Below are 18,198 nucleotides of genomic sequence, written 5' to 3'. Positions count from 1 at the left end.
ACCACATAAGCATCGGCCACCCTGAGGCAGTATTTAGCCACTACCTCTTCCACATGGATACGCTATTTAATGATCAGCCCTTAGTACCCCGTGGCTGCGAAGCAACTGATTACGGTGGCAGTCAGATCTGCGACGCAGCAAAGGGAGCTAAAAAAGTCTGGGTCCGTACAGCCCGCCATTGGGACCTCAAATTCGCAACGTTTAATGCAAGAACTTTAGGTAGTGAGGCAAGTGTAGCTGTACTGTTCAAGGAACTAGAACCTAACAAATGGGATTTAATAGGGCTCAGTGAAGTTAAGAAGACAATTGAGGCTTATAATATGTTACAGAACGGACACGTCATTTGCTATTGTGGCTTGGCTCACAGAAGATAACTCGAGGTGGAGTTCCCCATCCAAAGAATTATAGTTGGTAACCGAAAAATACTTCAGCAATAATGAAAGGGTGGTAGGTATTGTAATTGCATTGAATAAGAGATACAAGATTACGGTGGTGCAGGCGTATGCGCCTACATCCAGCCATGATAACGCATTAGTTAAAAGCTTCTATGAAGACATGGAATTGACAGTGAGTAAGGTAAAAACATTGGTGGTCGCTGCGGATGGGGACGGCCGTTTCAAGCACCCAATGCCGGTAAGAGTGAACAAACAGACAAAAGTACAGACAGACAGACAGACAGACAGACAGACAGACAGAAAATTTTTGCATCGAAGGTCCCCAAGAAAGACTATTGGCTTTAAAAATCACAATATACTATACCAATGGGGTGACTTCAAGGACAAGGTAGGCAAGAAGCAAGTTGGATAGCAGGAAGTAGGGGATCATGGCATCTGTAGTAGAAACGCCCGAGCGGAGTTATTGATAGCATAAGAGCATGCAACAATTTACAGATCTTGAATACCTTATACCGAAGACAAGTGAACCGTAAGTAGACATGGAGGAGCCCTTGCGGCGAAAGCAAGAACAAAATAGACTTTATACTGAGTGCACATACAGATCGTGCAGGATGTGGAAGCGCTTTGGAGAGGTACGATGCAGTGATGATAGAACAGTAAGGTCTCGCATTCGCTTAAGCTTGAAGAAGCAACCACAGAAGATGATGTACAAGAAGGCAATCAAATACTTAGCGCTGAGCAGAAAAGCACAGATATTTAAAGCCTCGCCATAAAGATAGCTCACACGAACTACACATCGATACGGGAGATACCCACTTCAGAACACTTGTTGCGACATGGGGTTGAGTAAATCTGGCAAGCATTACAGAACTGCACGGAAACACTTTTAAACTTCATTCATTCGTCACGTGCGCACGCCCAATGTTCGCCACACCGGCAGGTTATAACTGATATCAAGTGTAGGCGTGCACATAAAGCTGCTGCGTCCAGCCAACGTGCATCACATCACAGGCTTCCCTGCCTGCACAACAGTGAATTGATTTTTTTACAGTGAAAACGTGTGTTTGCTTTCAAAAGCCTCGAGCAACGCAGCTATCTTTAAAAATTAATGATGTGTGGTTTAAACAATTGAAGTGGCTATGCCGAAGAAGTCTAGTATGTGAGGTTGTGTGATGGCACCCGTTTTACCGGAGACAAATTGGACACCATTTACTTTTGCAAGAGAGCCCCAGGAGGCGCCGTTCCTCGAAATATTTGCGTGCCTACTTCTTGTGCGAAGGTAAGACGGCCATGCTTCACAAGTTCTCATTATTCCGTTTTAGGTTATCCCTACTTACGGGTTGTTTCTGGAGATTTTCACTCTATACTATGCAAGAAAAGAAATTGTTCTAATACGAAATGTTAGCGAATAGATTGGCATGAATATGACCTCGACAAGTTTGATGTCTGTGTGCATATCTGCCAGAAACTTCCAGGTGCTCAGATAATTATCATTAACGTCATCGTCATCATCATCGGTTGCCTGACTACACCCACTACAGAGCAAACGCTTCTGCCATCAGCCGCCAATGGCATCCGGACCTGTGGTTTCTGCTGGCACGTTACGCCTATGCCCTTCTTAACCTCGTCTGCTCCTTTAACTGCCGCTCTCCCTCGCACGTGTTTGCGAGTTCAGAGGGCTGTAACTAAATCACACAGCTAACGCCGAAGTTCCTCCCCATCGTCGCAACTCAGGGCAATTCCTGCTGCCTGATTCTACCTGAGACGAAGCCTATCTGGAAAGAGCTGTTGATGGTACGCCGATTACGGACTCGATTAGGAATTCTGGTGAGCATGAGACTTCGGTAATCAAGGACGGCAGCATTTCGGTGAAGGGAAGGGGCACCGTGTCCTTCTGCTTTGTAGTGTGCAATCTGAATCACATTTGTATAAGTGGCAGTGCGCGGGCGGGGGCATACCCAGAATTTTTTGGTAGGGTAGGCGAGAACCTCGTTGATTTCGGAGTGGGGGCACCCCGTTGAAGTGGGCAAGTGGAAGTGGGCAGCTCTCTGTGCCATGGTCAAAATATTTCGGGGGTGGGAGCACGGGCTTGATGTGCCGCTGCCTGGTTACGCCCCTGGCGCGTCGCTGCGGGCGCTCACGCCTGTGCGCTGCTGTCACACTGTTTCAGCTAAAAGCTTCCGTGTATCCTTGAATGATAACGCGAAGGCTCTGTGTGCTCTGTGTGCTTTCGCAACCATTGCATCGCGTGTCTCGGCATATCCTAAGTGCGAAACAATTCATTGCTTACTGCAAACCCTTTTAGAATCTATCTATCTATCTGTCTGTCTGTCTGGCTATATATATATATATATATATACATACATATATATATATATATATATATATGTGTGTGTGTATGTATAGTCCAGTAGATCCTCCGTGAGCGGTCACAACGTGGTTTATTTCGACGTTTCAGCCTAGAGTCTGGCCACATCAGGATCCTGATGAAGGCCAGACTTTAGGCCGAAACGTCGAAATAAACCACGTTGTGACCACTCACGGAGGATCTACTGGACTATATGCAACGCTACGGCCACTAAAGCACCATGCCTGCCTATATATATATATATATATATATATATATATATATATATATATATAGCCGCTTACATCTGGGTGCTCTCGCAATCACCCCGATGGATTAACTAGTATTGAACGAAACTCAGCATGAGAGGGTAACATAGTTTGACGAATACAATTCGCTGCTCACAACATAATTTCACCATCCCGTCACGCACGTCGTCAAACACTTTCCACCTGACAGTCACACATATCTGTGGGCTGGTACGTGCCACTGGTATGCTGGCATTAGCCACATGTGACACACTTAGTATACCCAGGTTCAACGAGAACACACATAGACAAGTAAAATGAGGGAGCCTTTAAAAAAATCACAGCTTAAACCCGGAGTGAATGACTTTGAGTGGGCGAAGCTCCAGTGTTTCATCGGTAAAACCGTGAATCTTTCCTAGTACATAATCAAAGACGTGACGCAAGCTTTTTTTGTCAAATGCGCGGGCATTGAGAGACGCGTCTGTCTGTCTGTCTGTCTGCCTGTCTGTCTTTTTGTCTGTCTGTCTGTCTGTTTGTCCATCTGTCCGTTTATTAAAGCATCTTGAGTGATCTGAGCGTCATTTAGTGAGCTCTTCGCGTACTAGGGGTGGCTACGACTGACAACTACGGCAGACAAGCCTACCCCTTAACAAGCTTCGAGACTAAAACGTAACATCGACAGCGTTGAGCCGATGAATGCACACACTAAATGTCAAGGTCCAAGCAGGAACCGAACACAAGCATTCTTCGTGGCAATCAAGTGCTCTACCGCAGAGCCACGCCTGGTCTCGGAACTATTTTTCAAGGAGACCCTAATGTTCGTGACACGTCAATTAGAGGTGCAATGATGGTTATCAATTTTTATTAAGAATACACACGTGCTTCAATGATCCAACCGGCACGTCAGTTTAACGTCAGTTGTAGTTGGGTGCCTTGCGCTGAAGTTGATTTATGTAGCAGTGTGCTAGCACAAGCGGTTAATACCATCCTCGCGAGAACAAGTGGTAATATCAGCCTGTCGCTTCTGGTGTTGTTAATACTCATGTTCCACTTGACATCGTTGCGCAAGTGCAAACAACTAGTTATATAAACTTCTGCAACTAACCACGTCTGTGCGTGCAACATTTGTAGATTTATTTTGCGTTCTTTCTTGAAGTTTCGCTGTCAAGTTAGTCACAGTCACCTTCCCTTTGAATGCCTCGCATAACGTCGATTCCCAAGGTACAGGGGGGTCAAAAGTTCCCAGGCCACGCTCCCATATGAATACATGAGACAGTGGCCTGGGAACTTTTGACAACCTTTCCCCCTTGTACGCGGGATCTGCCGAATTATTTTCAAAAATGGATAGACGCTCGAGACAAGTGACACTCAAACTATATACGTTTAAGAAACAAAAATGGATCAAACGTATTTCGGAGGCCTTTATTAAATCATGGCAACAATTAACATGAACTTTGGCATGAAAAACACCCTAGTTGAAATTTCAGTTAGCCTATGGCGATTAAGTGTGTAGAAGAGGATTAACGCAAACTTTAAGCAGTTCTTAGTGGCCAGTATGGGACTCTTATGGGTATTAACAAAAAGCACCATATCCCACAACGTAATATATATTCTATTAAAATTACTGTAACACATTGTGCCCCCATAGAGGTAAAAACATGGCGTGGCGAGTTCGGAATGCTTCCTGATCATGAACAATTTGAAGGAGACCTCCCGCACGTATACGGACGAAATTGGTCAGTCGGTGGGTCATGGCATGGACGGTGTTATGTCACGAGACACGTAGGACCGAAAAGTGTTACCTGGCAGGTGTAAGCGCCGCTGGCTGCCCTTTGACGTATGATTAGCCTTTATCGCTACACTTGCTACCATTCTTGTTAGGCGCCGTTTATTTTCTAATTGAAATAATTATGAAGGTTTTACATTTCAAAACCCAGATATGTTTATGAGAGGCGCTGGAAAGTTTCGGTAAACTTTAGCAGTCTGGTGTTTTTTAAGGCGCCGTTTAAGCAAACTGCACTCGTCTCTAGCTTTTCACTTTCAGCGAAATGCGGTCGCCACGACCTGGACTCGATTCCACGACCTTGTGGCTAGCCATCATACACCGTATAACCAATAAACCACTCGCAGGGTTTAGTTTAGGCAACTGTGGCGCCAAAAATAACGTGTGTAAAAATTCACAAAAGCAGTGCATAAGTACCAAATGCATTCTCGCTCCATTCGCTTATACTTATAGGATTAGCGGTTCCCAAGGCATTAATTAACGTTAAATGCTTTTCACGGAAACAAGATGTGAGTAAAAACGTATGTAGTAACTGTTCATGAATTTTTTTCTAACGTGCCAGAGCTATAGCGAAGAGAAACATCAGTCACCGGACGTGTCTGATTGTCAGTGTTCTCGGTATACAACAAGCACAGAACCGAGTTGATTAGCGGAACATGCGAGAGGCCTTCGTCATTCAGTGGGCCTAAGCAAGCTCGTAATGATGATGATGATTGCTAATGTTTTATGAATTTTTATTTAAAACTGATGAGAATGAAATGACTAAAATGCACCCGAACTGCTCATTCAAGTATTCAGCGCGGCAGATGGACCGGGATACAAAGTTTTGCACTCTTGTGGTTTCAGTAACAAGACTTGGATAACAATCCCAAATCCGCACATTGCCTCGCGGGTCTCAAACGAAGGCTAATTTCTTGTGCACGGCTGCATTTTCATTAAAGTGCAAATGTGCGAAACTTTCCTCTTTGCCTCGCGATGTTCCCGAAGTGCCTTGTCGTAAACGGCCGCAGAAAATCGGGTCACTCTCAGCATGCAGGCACGCTGTTTCAAACGCTTCCGATGGAGTGACAGTGAGTGGTAGCAAGGGCACAGAAAGCCTTGTCCTAGAACAGGCTAGGTTAAAACAACGCAACAATACGCGTGTCAACGAAGGAGGCACCGACACCCGAAGCATTTCAGCCACAGTGCTAGAATGCCTTCCCATAATACCAATCTCTGAGAGAACACATCAACGTTTACGTTCTCAAGCTAGTCGGTGCAATGGTTCTGAATCGAACACATGGTCTCATAGCCACTGGTGCAATTCTGGCTGTGGACGTCACATTCTGATCCAGGAGAAACGAAAGGGACCTGTGCACTATGCGGGCCTAATGCACTTTAAGAACAGCAGGTATACAGTGCTCCTCATAATCGCCAGAAAAATATGCAGATAATAATAATAATAATATTAATAATTGTAATAATAACAGTAACGTGCATCGCCTTACGAAGAAATAGTGTACAAAGATATAAAAAATCCAGGCAGGTTGCCGAGACATGGGCCCGGTTGGTTGTTTAGAATTCGTTAAGGGTGTATCGGGCACGTGTTATTCCCCTACAACCGATACGGCACTGCACATGCGCAGTGTACATCTGCCAAGGTATAAATACGGCGCATGCAATAAAACGAGTCATTCTTGTTCTGCACCCTGCTGTTGCCTCCGTCATTTATCAACACGATACATGGTGTCAGAAGGGGTAGCTGTGCGGCCATCGAAGAAGCGGTGATGAAACTACGGCCCCCGGAACCCTTGCAGCTGACGGGTAACCTGGCTTCGAACTGGAAACGCTTTAAGCAAAAACTTCACTTGTTTCTCCAGGCGACAGCGTCGAAAGAACATCCCAAGACCGAATCGTCGAAAGCAGTCCTCCTGCTCAGCGTTGTCGGAGACGACGCCTTTGACGCGTTCAACACCTTCCAGTTCGTTGATGAAGAAAACCGGGAAGACTACGGAGCCGTCGTGTGAAAGTTTGAAGCCTACTGCTCTGAGGTGGGAAATGAAGTTCATGAACTATACTTGTTTCGCTTGAGGAACCAAGCTGAGGGAGAGCAGTTTGAAAAAATTCTTCGCGACCTTAAGAAGCAGGCAGAGCAGTGCAACTTTGGTGTTTCAAAAGATTCAATGATCAGAGACCAGCTAGTGTTTGGCACTAACGATGCAAAACTTCGGAAGAAATTGTTTCAGGAAAAGAACCTAACACTGCAGAAAGCGGAAGAAATGTGCAAAGTTGCAGAAGCGTTGACGCAAAGGAAGGTAGTCTGGCGCGAAGGCAACAATGGGATAGACGCTATCGCAAAAAGGACAGCAACGAAGTATAACATAGACAATCGGCGTCAAGGCAGCGATTATCGGTGCACGAAGTGTAACCGCCAGCACAAACCACGCCTGTGTTTCGCTTATGGAAAGCGATGTAACTTTTGCAATAGGCTTCCTCATTTCGCAGTGTGCTGCCCGACACATATAGGCAAGGACGAAGTAAGGGAAGTTACCAAGCAAGGTGTCAACGATACCTTCGAAATCCTTCAAGTAGGTAATGAGAGCAGAAGAGGCAAGGATTGGAAAGTTACGGCACATGTTGCCAATCAAGATGTACTGTTTAAGGTTGACACCGGCTCCCAGGCTGACCTCCTACCTTTTGCTGTTTACCGAAAGATGGCAATAAAATGTCAGTTGAAGCCCTCAAATTCAGTACCTCGAGTATACAACGGAGGAGCGATCAAGAATTTCGGAAGGACGTCACAAAGTGTCACTATAGGAGAGACAACTAAAAATATCACTTTCTTCGTTGTAAAGCGTGGTCAGGTCATACTTGGCTTGGACGCTAGTGAAAGTTTAGGTCTTTTTCAACGTACTATAGGCATAGTTGACGCTTGCCACGAGCATTAAGTACTACACGACTTCAAGCACGTCTTTCAGGGTCTCAGATGTCTCAAGCAGCCGTACAGCATGGTGCTGCAACCAGGCACAGTGTCTGTCGTCCAGCCAGTACGCCGCGTGCCGCTCGCATTACGTCAGCCGCTTTGTGAGGAGCTTGAAAGAATGGAGCGTGCTGGGATTATCAAGAATCAAACCGCCCCAACAGACTGGGTGAGTCCTTTCGTTTTGGTGCAGAAGAAAGACCGTAGTCTGAGAGTATGCATGGATCCGAGGCGCATCAATGAACATATCAAGAGGCAGCATTATCAGCTTCCCAAACGGGAAGATATCGAAGGAGAACTTGCTGGTGCTGCGTACTTTAGCAGATTGGACGCGAACTCCGGGTTTTACCAGATTCTTTTAGACGAGCGAACATCCCAGATATGCAATTTTGCAACCCCATTCGGCAGATACAGGTATCTTCGGTTGCCTTTCGGCATTTTATCTGCACCGGAAGTTTTTCAGCAGACAATGAGCCAGGTTTTTGACGGTTTGCCAGGCGTTCATATCTACATCGATGACATCCTAGTGTGGGGCAAAACGAAAACTGAGCATAATGATAGACTGGCGGCAGTTTTGCAGGTGGCTGAGAAAGCTGGCTTGACGCTACATGCACAAAAATGTGAATTTTGGTTGACAGAAATACAGTTTTTAGGTGACGTGATCAGTCGGAAAGGCATATCGCCCAGCCCGAAGCTCATTCAAAGTTTGAGGAATGTGCCGTCGCGAGAATCGAAGGACGATGTTCAGCGCATGCTCGGGGTACTAAACTACTTTGGCAAGTACGACCTACGCCTTTCGGAAAGAACTACGCTACTGCGTGATCTTATCAAGTCCAAACACATTTTTTAGTAGACTGAAAACCACGCAAAAGAATGGAAAGCAGTCGCTCACATCTCAACTTCAATGCCAGTGCTAGCCATCTTTGATCCCAGAAAGGCTATTAAGATAACATGCGATGCTTCGAAAGGTGGTGTAGGTGCAGCGCTTCTGCAGTGTCAAGCGGACAACAGCTGGCGACCAGTTGCCTACGCTTCCCGTGTCCTGACGGAAGCCGAACAACGGTATGCACAAATTGAGAAAGAGGCACTAGGCATTGTTTTTGGGTGCGAAAAGTTCTATCAATTTGTGTACGGCCAGAAATTCATCATCGAAACCGATCACAAACCATTAATTTTAATAGCAACCAAGAAAATTTCTGACATGCCCCCGCGCTTGCCGATTTTTTCTGAGGCTTATGAAATACTATTATTCTTTGCAGTTCGTCCCAGGAAAGGATCTTGTACTAGCAGATATGCTGTAACGAGCATCCCCATTGATTCATTGATTGGAAAGGTCAACACTGGGGCAACGGAGGACGTCAACGTTCATGCCGTACAACTCATGGGTGCAATGGTCACCAAAAATACGCACCGCAAACTAGCCAAAGCATCTGCCCAGGACGACTACCCAAATGCGGTCACCGGAAAGGTAACCGCTGGTGAAGGGGTGGTGAATTAAAGCCATTTTTCGCGGACTTGACAGTCGTGAATAGAGTTCTGTTGAAGGGCAGGAAAGTCGTGGTACCGAGAAGCATGCGGTGCGAAATCCTAGACAGAGTTCACGCCGGCCATCTCAGATTGCGCAAGTGCAAAGCAAGAGCCAGAAGTAATTTTTGGCCGGGACTTAACAGTGACATAACTCAGCTTATTCAGAGCTGTCCCACTTGCAAGAAATACGCCTACTAGCAACCGCAAGAGCCTCTGCTGTTGCACGAAACTCCAGCATGCCCATGGTATGGGGTTACTGCAGACATATTTCAGTATGCCGGGCGATCATATGTCGTTGTGTTTGATGCTCTTTCTAATTTCCCACAAGTTGAGCAACTATGTAACACAACGGCAAGGACCGCAGTAGAGGCTCTCAGTGCTATCTTTTCCCGCCAAGGAGTTCCGGTTGAAGTATGCACGGACAACAGCCCACCATTCGCCAGTTATGAGTTCGCGCTCTTCGCGAAACAGTACGACTTCGTACACGTCACATCAAGCCCGGGCTACCCCCAATCCAACGGACGGGCGGAGAAAGGTGTCCAAGTAGTCAAGCGTATCCTGAAAAAATGCGCCGACTCAAAGAGGGACTTCTGGTTAGGTCTGTTGGCCTATCGATCATCACCTTTAAAAGATGGACGATCACCAGCAGAGTTACTGCAAGGCAGGCGCCTCAGAAGTAACATTCTTGATTTTAACGAAGTCGCCAAAACGGAAGTGAGAAAGCACCCGCAACTAAAGGAAGGACGACCAATTCCACCTTTGACGCAAGACACTGTAGTTCGAATACGGGACAATGCTTGGTCGCGTATGGGCAGGATTGTCAACACAGCTGGTCCGAGGTCTTACATCGTGCAAACAGGACCTCACAACGCGCTCAGACGCAACCGACGTCACCTACTTCGCACAAGTGAGGACTATAGTCCTCAGTCAAGTGACGGAGAATGTAGCGCGCCTTCTACGCCATCTTGTCCAGCTGCGACGGCCTCCAGTGGACCTGCGAAGTTGCCAGCCTCCAGTGATAAGGCAGCCTCCAGTGGCTCTACAGATTTGGCACAGCAAGCCTGCATGCTACCTCGTCATGAGCAGTCTCCAGTCATCCAGGCTGAAGTCCCAACTGCGCCAACTGCAGCAGCGCATGCCTGCGCATCAAATTCAGCTCCGAAAAGGTCAAAACGCTCAGTCAAGCCACCTCAGCGCCTTGCGTACAATGCAAACTTTCAGCAGCTAAGCTCCCTGTCCTTCCTCATTTATTCCTCCTCCTCCTCCTTCAGCAGCTAGTATACCCTTTTGTAAAACTTTTGTGCCGGCAGAAGGATGTATCGGGCACGTGTTATTCCCCTACAACCGATAGGGCACCGCACATGCGCAGTGTACATGTACCAAGGTATAAACACGGCGCATGCAATAAAACGAGTCATTCTTGTTGTGCACCCTGCTTTTGCCTCCGTCATTTATCAACACGATTCAAAGGGTACTGAGGGATGAGCGAAGAGAGGAGAGAGAGCATTAGCAGTCGTTGTCCGCACAAATGTGTGCATAGCCTTGTGCATAATTCTCCATAAAAAAGGGGCGAAGCAGGCAAGTTGCACCATAATGCCCTCCCTTCACTCGTAGCTTGCCCAAATGCCACTAGACCACCGCAGCTTGCCCCGCCGCGACGGTCTAGTCATTAAGGTACTCGGCTGCTAACCCGCAGGTCGCGGGATCGAATCGCGGCCATGGCGGCTGTATTTCTGATGGAGGTGGAAATGCTGTAGGCCCGTATGCTCAGATTCGGGTGCACGTTAAAGAACCCCAAGTGGTTGAAATTTCCAGTGCCCTCCATTACGGCGTCTCTTATAATCATATTGTGGTTTTGAGACGTTAAACCCCACATATCTATCAATCAACCAAAGGAATGTTTTTCAATAAAACGCAATTTGAAAAATGCCTTTCTCGAACGATGTTGCTTTTTGTTTAAGAAATTGAAGCTTTCCTTGAAGCGTAATCTAGTTCTAATTTTCTTGAACTCGGTCTTCCAGATTATGATTACGTTCATCGCGTGTGCTGACGAGCACGTGAGGAACGTTTTCTCTCCGTGCTGTCTGACTGCATTTGAAAAATGACTTGCCTAGAATTTCTATTTCAAGAGCCAATCAAATAGAAACAGCCTAGTTCCTATTTTGTTGGCACGAATGCCACGCTTGAGCGCACATGTCAACACAAAAGTTAATCGAAATTCGTATACAGCTTTTACGAAAGCAAGGAAGATTTCCGAGAAAAAAATATAATATTTTCTCATAGCATGAGAGCCGGAAAAAGGAGCGCAGTGCCATGTATCGAGAGGCTGCAATTTACGACGTTCCTTCCGATCAATATTGTGCATCCCGTACACTCCCGACTGCACTTTCACAATGGCTGGTTGTCATTGACAAAATGAGCTATTCAACAAGAGATTACATGATAAAGTGCAAGTTTGCACATCTTCGACTTGTGTGCTCACTCCTACAGTGCTTATGGACGGGTAGGTTGGTGAGGAAACTATTATTTTTCGAAAGGTTCGTAGAATTTCGCCGGTACTGGAGTTACACGCCACTTGCGAAAGTTATCAGTTGCTTCAGAAGACGAGTGAATTCGGCGCTGTGTCATTAAAATAGTACCCCTCTCTATTTTGTTCGCTTAAGTTGCGCAAACGCACATCATCGAATGGAAGTACACCGTTTTGCGCTTATTCTATTTCGTCGCCGGTATATGACGCGGAAAAGAGAACGCGCATTTTCGGTCGATCTTTTGAGGACCAGATTGATAGCACATTAGATTGTTGGAATGGAAAATGACAGCCTGTGCAACAGATTCAATATAAAAATTGATGGTGCCTTTTTTTGGTTTTTCACACATGGATTTCGGAATAGGAGCGGGTTTTGTATTCGAGTGTATTCGCAACTTTTGCAGATGGTGGCGTCGCCATGCCTCATCTGTCGTAACTGTCGTTTGGGGAATGCCCACGCAGCCAGCCCATGCCATCATTTAGTCGGCTTCACATTGGCGGTTTGCTGGTGCTTTATATTTTGTCCTGGCAACTTTTACTATGGTTATTCTCAAGTTGGACAGGTACTGTGAGTCGTAGTAGCAATTGTTTACTCTTTATTGTTTGCTTGCTGAGCTAGAAGAATCACGAAATATCTCGGATGCCGCTGTGCAGACGACGTTCAGTCAAAGGCAAGGTTCCCTGCAGAAACCCGAAACGTCGTCTTGCTCGTGGGGCAACAGATAATGGTGGACGCAAAATCTAGGAGAAAGATACGGAGCACCACAACAAAGGCAAGATTACCCACAGAGAGATTACCCACAAGATCCAGCACTTGCCACGTTCCCCTTGGAGCGCGAGGCGGCCAGGGCTCGCCTCTGGGCTTGTAGTACGGCCCCCGCCTCCGTAGGGCAAGCGGGCACGCAAGTCTCCATCTTTATCCCCTCCCTTGTTTTGCCGGATCAAACCAATAAAGTTCTTCTCTCTCTTTCTCTCCTGCTTTGCACGAGCACGGTTTCTCGATCTTGCCCGGCCGTGGCATGAGCAGCGTTCACAAAGCTGCACGTGCATTCCTTCACACTGCAGCAGACGGTGTGCCGGCCGTTCAAAACTTCCTTTCCTTCAATATACGCCGCACATGCGTTTCTTAACACGCATTGTGGGATATATTACATGCCAGAGTCAATCATCTTCTCAGCAAAGCTTTGACAACACGAGGGCTGCAGCCGAAAATACTACGCAGTTCGAAGTGACGGGCACATTGGCGGCGGCTGCCGGCGCTTGCTCCGTGATCCCCCAAATGACAGCCATGTTGGGCTTGCACTAGCGTCCTCTCTAGTTCGGTGAAAGTTGCGAATAAAAGCTGTAAAGGTTATGGGCTACACAGGGTACGACGAAACAGCACAAATCCGCTTTTTTTTTTGCTTATAACTTTTAACGCCGTAAAAGAAGCAACTTTCGCTTCTGAACATTTCTTGCAATACACAAGCAAACAATTAAAATGTTAACGGACTACATAGATTCGGAAAGTGGCGCTCATGGGTTGAATTCTGCATAAGCCGTTGTTTTGTTTCATAAGCAGCGTAATGCTTTGAAATATTTACGCTCTTTACAATCTGATCAGCGAAGTCACAAGGAGATGTTGCGCATTCTTCCGCATAACTACACCCATTTCATCTACATATTGTTGTAGGTTTCAGTCTGTTTGTAATTGTAAATAAATATTAGATAAAAGTAGCTTTAGCTGCTGCTATCGTTCATTCGATGTGCTTAAGGATGCCATGACAGCACGCATATACAGGAGTGCAATAGGTTCCACTTGCATTGATGTTGAGTTCTCAAGTAGAAGGTGTTCACTTGGGAGGTAAGCAGTTTCAGGAACAGCTCTCTAGAAGGTCACGTGTTTTGAAGTATGTCCGCGTATGATACAATAACAACAATAACAACTGATACAATAACAACAAGAGATTAAAAGGGTATTTTTTTTGGAAACTTACCGATGCGCGGCATATGAAAAAAATACGCGAATTGGGTTGTCACGTAAGCAAAACTGCGCGTCGAATTAAAATCACTCAATTTAAAACACGTGGATTCTATGCAGCGTGTTGATCAGTGAACGAAAAAATTTTACGTTGGCGATGGGCTTATAGCTGAATATTATGCCAGTATACAAAGCTGAGAATACTACATATGCATTTTACCATTGCACGCACTTATGTCATTCATGAAGGTCGCGGGATCAAATCGAGGCTGCAGCGGCTGCATTTCTGATGGAGGCGGAAATGTCGTAGGCCCGTGTGCTCAGATTTGGGTGCACGTTAAAGAACCCCAGGTGGTCGGAATTTCCGGAGCCCTCCACTACGGCGTCTCTCATAATCATATGGTGGTTTTGGGACGGTAAACCTCACATATCAATCAATCGTGTCATTCATGAAGCAGATGACACTGCTGGCAAGCAGGTGTTGACGGAGACAAAATTAAGTTGGTTTGGTTCTTCTCAAGTGGTTAAGTGCTTGTTGGAGGAATCTTGCAAATGCGATTACTGTAATTGAACTACATCGTCAGTTTGCCTCATATTTGCGCGAGTCATACATTCGCGCGCTATTATAGAGCGTTTAAGTTGAGCGAACGCTGGACTCATGAAAAAATTCTGTTAATTGTCAAGTGAAACAGAGCAGCAGGAATGGCAGGAGGAGCCATAAATAGGAACAAGTTCTGCGTTTATTTTTGTTTATACAAAAACCAAAGCCTAAATCATGCGGTATTGAATGGCACAGTGGGTATGTGTATCAATTGATGCATGCAAAAAAAATAAGACTAACGTGTGTCTCAATGTTACCAGCTATACTATTCAAAAATGGCGTTCACTGCAACGCGCACTTTTTTGGCTATCTCTTTATTCTTTTTCTATGAATGTCCTGTATGCACACAGAGCTACGATGCATTACGAGGTTGTAAAAAGAGGACCTGCATATTTCATGCTCGTTATAGCGCAGTCAAGCAATATGGGGAGATCTCGGAAAATACGTATAAGTTTACGCAGCGAAAATTCACATTTACTGCCTGTCCTTGCTCAATTAGTACCGATACTTTGACGCCGTTCACGTGCGAGGCTGACCACACTGCACGCATAGTTTCCCCTGGAAGCGAGCTGTTGTCTTGAGGAAGTCGTTCACCCGTTTTCGGCGTATAAGTGCACCGTGCGCTGGAGCTCTCCCTTGCGACAGCAGTGCCAGAACTGGCAGCCTAGTCAGTGCACCGATCAAAATAATCGCAATGCATGGGTGTGCATAATTATAAAACGTCCTATTGCGTATGTGCTGCGTGTGGCCAACGGTCACATTTGAAGGCCGTTTTCCTCCTCCTCAATGTTGCGCCCACCCACCCCGGTGAACTAGGAGTCATCATATTAAACTACTAGCTTGAAAGTCGCAGGTTGGAATCCCAGCTCTGGCAGCCACATTTCTATGGAGGCGAAATGGTAAAGGAGGCACAGGTCTAGAGGTTCATGTACTTGAATTTATGCGCACGTACGAGAACAGCAGGAGGCCAGAATGCCCCGTTGTCCCCAACACGGGGCCCCTATTCATCAAGTACCCCTCTCTCGTACCCCAATTCCTATTATATTGCTGCTGTCTCTGCTTCATTTCACACGTGTACTGGCTGAACTCCACGAAACTGGGCCGATAGGCGAATTTTGTAGTGTTACCGAGCTAGCACACTAGGCGCGCCCAAAACTTTAATGCTGTGAAAAAAATGCAGTGACACACAGACAATCATATTCACAGACATAGTCATGCAGGCGCCACGAGCACAAGGAATGAAACAAAGTGGACGATCGTGGGGATGCTAACAAGATAATGGGGCGTTGGATACACTACGTAAACGGGCACTGGGAAAAAAGTATAAAAGTTAGTATGAGAGAAATTAAGTAAAACGAGCAATAAATGGACTGAGGCGCATGCGTTTGTGCGAATACCGTTGACGTTTGCGGCTATAAACTGAGCGAAGCAAGTACGAATTGGAAAGTGTAAACTTTTGCAAAATTGCAAATTTCGTGCTACCGACATCGTGTCGTTCTGTTCTACGTGCCAGCACCACAATAACTAATTCGTTCAAAAAAAGAAACAAAGAAAGTAGGGAAAAAAACATGCTTCCCGTAACGCAACCATTCCCACTGAAAACACCGCCAGACGCCCAGAAGAATCGCAAAGCGAGCACTAGAGAGAACAGGCGCAAGTACAGCTGTGTGAGAGACGCACTTTCTTGATTGAATTTCAGCAGCGTATGATGTCGTAAAATGCCTGGGGCTTACTTCTCTGCCGGAACATGACGAGAGTCGTAACAGTGATATGTGTTCAAGGCATATTACGACCTTTCTGGCCACATATATAGATCTGAAAAGCAGCATAAGAACAGAAGCGGAAAAAACGGGCAGTGGCAGCAGAGCTAGATATAAAAAGTCTACAGTGGTTCGTCCTCCTTGATATTAAACGAGGCGTTGGTTGTAGTCCTGCGATACTGTGGCAAGGCCAGAACTTGCTAACCTCCCTGTCCTTCCACCTAATCTTTTCTCCTCCTCATCCTTCTAAGGGGTCCCTAAATAACAACAATAAAAAGTATGTAACAAGCAGTTCATTGTTTTCATTTTCTTATTCTTTTTACAGGCTACTGGAGCTGCTAGAAAACACTCTGTGGTACACAAATTCAAATGCCAATAGTTTTGAGGGTTAGTATCTCAAGGTCACCATATGATAATGAGAGATGCCGTAGTGAAGGGCTCTGGAAATGTCGGCCACCTGGGGTTCTGTAAAATGCACTTAAATCTATGCATACGGGCCTCAAGCACTTTTGTCTCCGTCGAAATGCGGCCGCCGGGGCCGGGATTCGATCCCGCGACCTGTGGGTCACCGACCGAGTTCCTTAACCACTATACCACCGGGGCACGTAAATTTCAAATAAGCAGACTGAACGAAGTAAATGATCCGGGAAGGCAAAAAGCTTGCGTCCGGTTTAAAACGCCGTTTAAAACGCCGTTTAAAGACTGTTTAAAATGCAATTAAACGAGGCAGTATCATATGGTTCATAGGTTTGTTAGTAACATTCACTCAAGTAGTTTCCATTCCCAGCCCACCCCAGTCGTCTAGTGGTTACTGTGTTGTGCTGCCCGAAAGGCGATAGAATCTGCGCTCAGTGTCGGCAGCCGCATTTTGGAGTTGGTGGCGAAAAGCTATAGGGGACCATGCACGTATAATTAGGTACACGTTAAAAAACGCAAGGTGTTTGAAATTTCCGGAGCCCTGCACTACGGCGTCTGTAGTAATCCTATCATGGTTTTCGACTGTGAACTCTCAACAGTTCTACTTCTCTCCTTAATGCTATCGGTAATAATACCAGTATTATAATAATATTAACGTTTAACGCCATCTTGAGTACCACACAGATAACAGGCATGTCGAAGCCAGACGGAGGCTTGGTTGATTAGGCCCGGTATATCGGCAAAGGAGAGATGACATGCATATTGGTGAGCATCTAAAGCAAAATGATCAGGGAAAATACATGTAACTCTTTACACTAGATTTAAACATAACAAAATACAGGAATCAAGCTAGCGGAAGCAGTACTACCGAATGAGCAGAATGTTAAGGTAGGGATTGAGCAATCTTTCAACAGATTATACCCGGCGTGAAAGAACAAATAAACAAGTACTACTCTAAATTGTCCCACATTAAAGTGATTTTAGGACAGTTTGTAGACTGCGTTTGGTCATTACAGGGAGAAAAAACTGTCGGGGAGGTCATTAAAAATAGAAGCAACATAGATCTTTCTAATAGCTTAACAAGATCATGTTTTTACGAATGGTACAAAAAAGCGGGAAGATGTTCTTTATATAGCGTAGGGCAATTCATTCTTTATTGAACTCAGACTTACAGAAGAGCTGTAATACGTTAGTTTGAAAGAATGGCGCTTTGAAAGATACCAGGCAAAGTAAAGAAAATAAATTTGCATTCTCCGTTAAAATACTATTGTGAACAATTATTTCAACACGTTTTTCAAAATACTGTAAATGTGACACTGCCATCGCGAACAATAGAAAGCAAATAATTTGATGCCTTAGCGCAGGATACTGTAGGCAAGAGTAAGTATAATGGCAACTTTATATTCGTGCACTTGACTTATTATTGAAAAGTAACATTGAGATTTTACGTAGTCTACGAGAAATGTAGTCCAAGTGATCATTCCAAGACAGGGCGCACCAAGTTGTATTATACAAATAACATATTCATGGAAATACACTAACTAAAAGCGCAATCCCGGGCATCAAGAAACCAAAATGCGATTGTAACTAATGCTTTCAATGGTTTTTTAAAGCTAATTAGTTTCCTTTTTTTCTGAATAATCACCGAGCAATTATTAGCAAACCATGGCGCTG

General features: G+C 45.5%; 1 long non-coding RNA gene across 1 annotated transcript in view; it reads left to right on the top strand.

Moving 5' to 3' along the window:
• The first annotated feature begins 1,391 nt into the window (after positions 1-1,391).
• The window catches only part of LOC142785142 (uncharacterized), a 99,388-nt gene continuing 82,581 nt past the window's right edge, over positions 1,392-18,198 (top strand). Inside the window, exon 1 of the long non-coding RNA XR_012888861.1 lies at positions 1,392-1,674. This is a non-coding gene — a long non-coding RNA (uncharacterized LOC142785142). The remainder of the gene's footprint in view (positions 1,675-18,198) is intronic.

The sequence above is a fragment of the Rhipicephalus microplus genome, unplaced genomic scaffold (genome assembly GCF_043290135.1).
Source record: "Rhipicephalus microplus isolate Deutch F79 unplaced genomic scaffold, USDA_Rmic scaffold_18, whole genome shotgun sequence".
NCBI classification, from domain to species: domain Eukaryota; kingdom Metazoa; phylum Arthropoda; class Arachnida; order Ixodida; family Ixodidae; genus Rhipicephalus; species Rhipicephalus microplus.
This window is presented reverse-complemented; position numbering and strand designations above follow the sequence as displayed.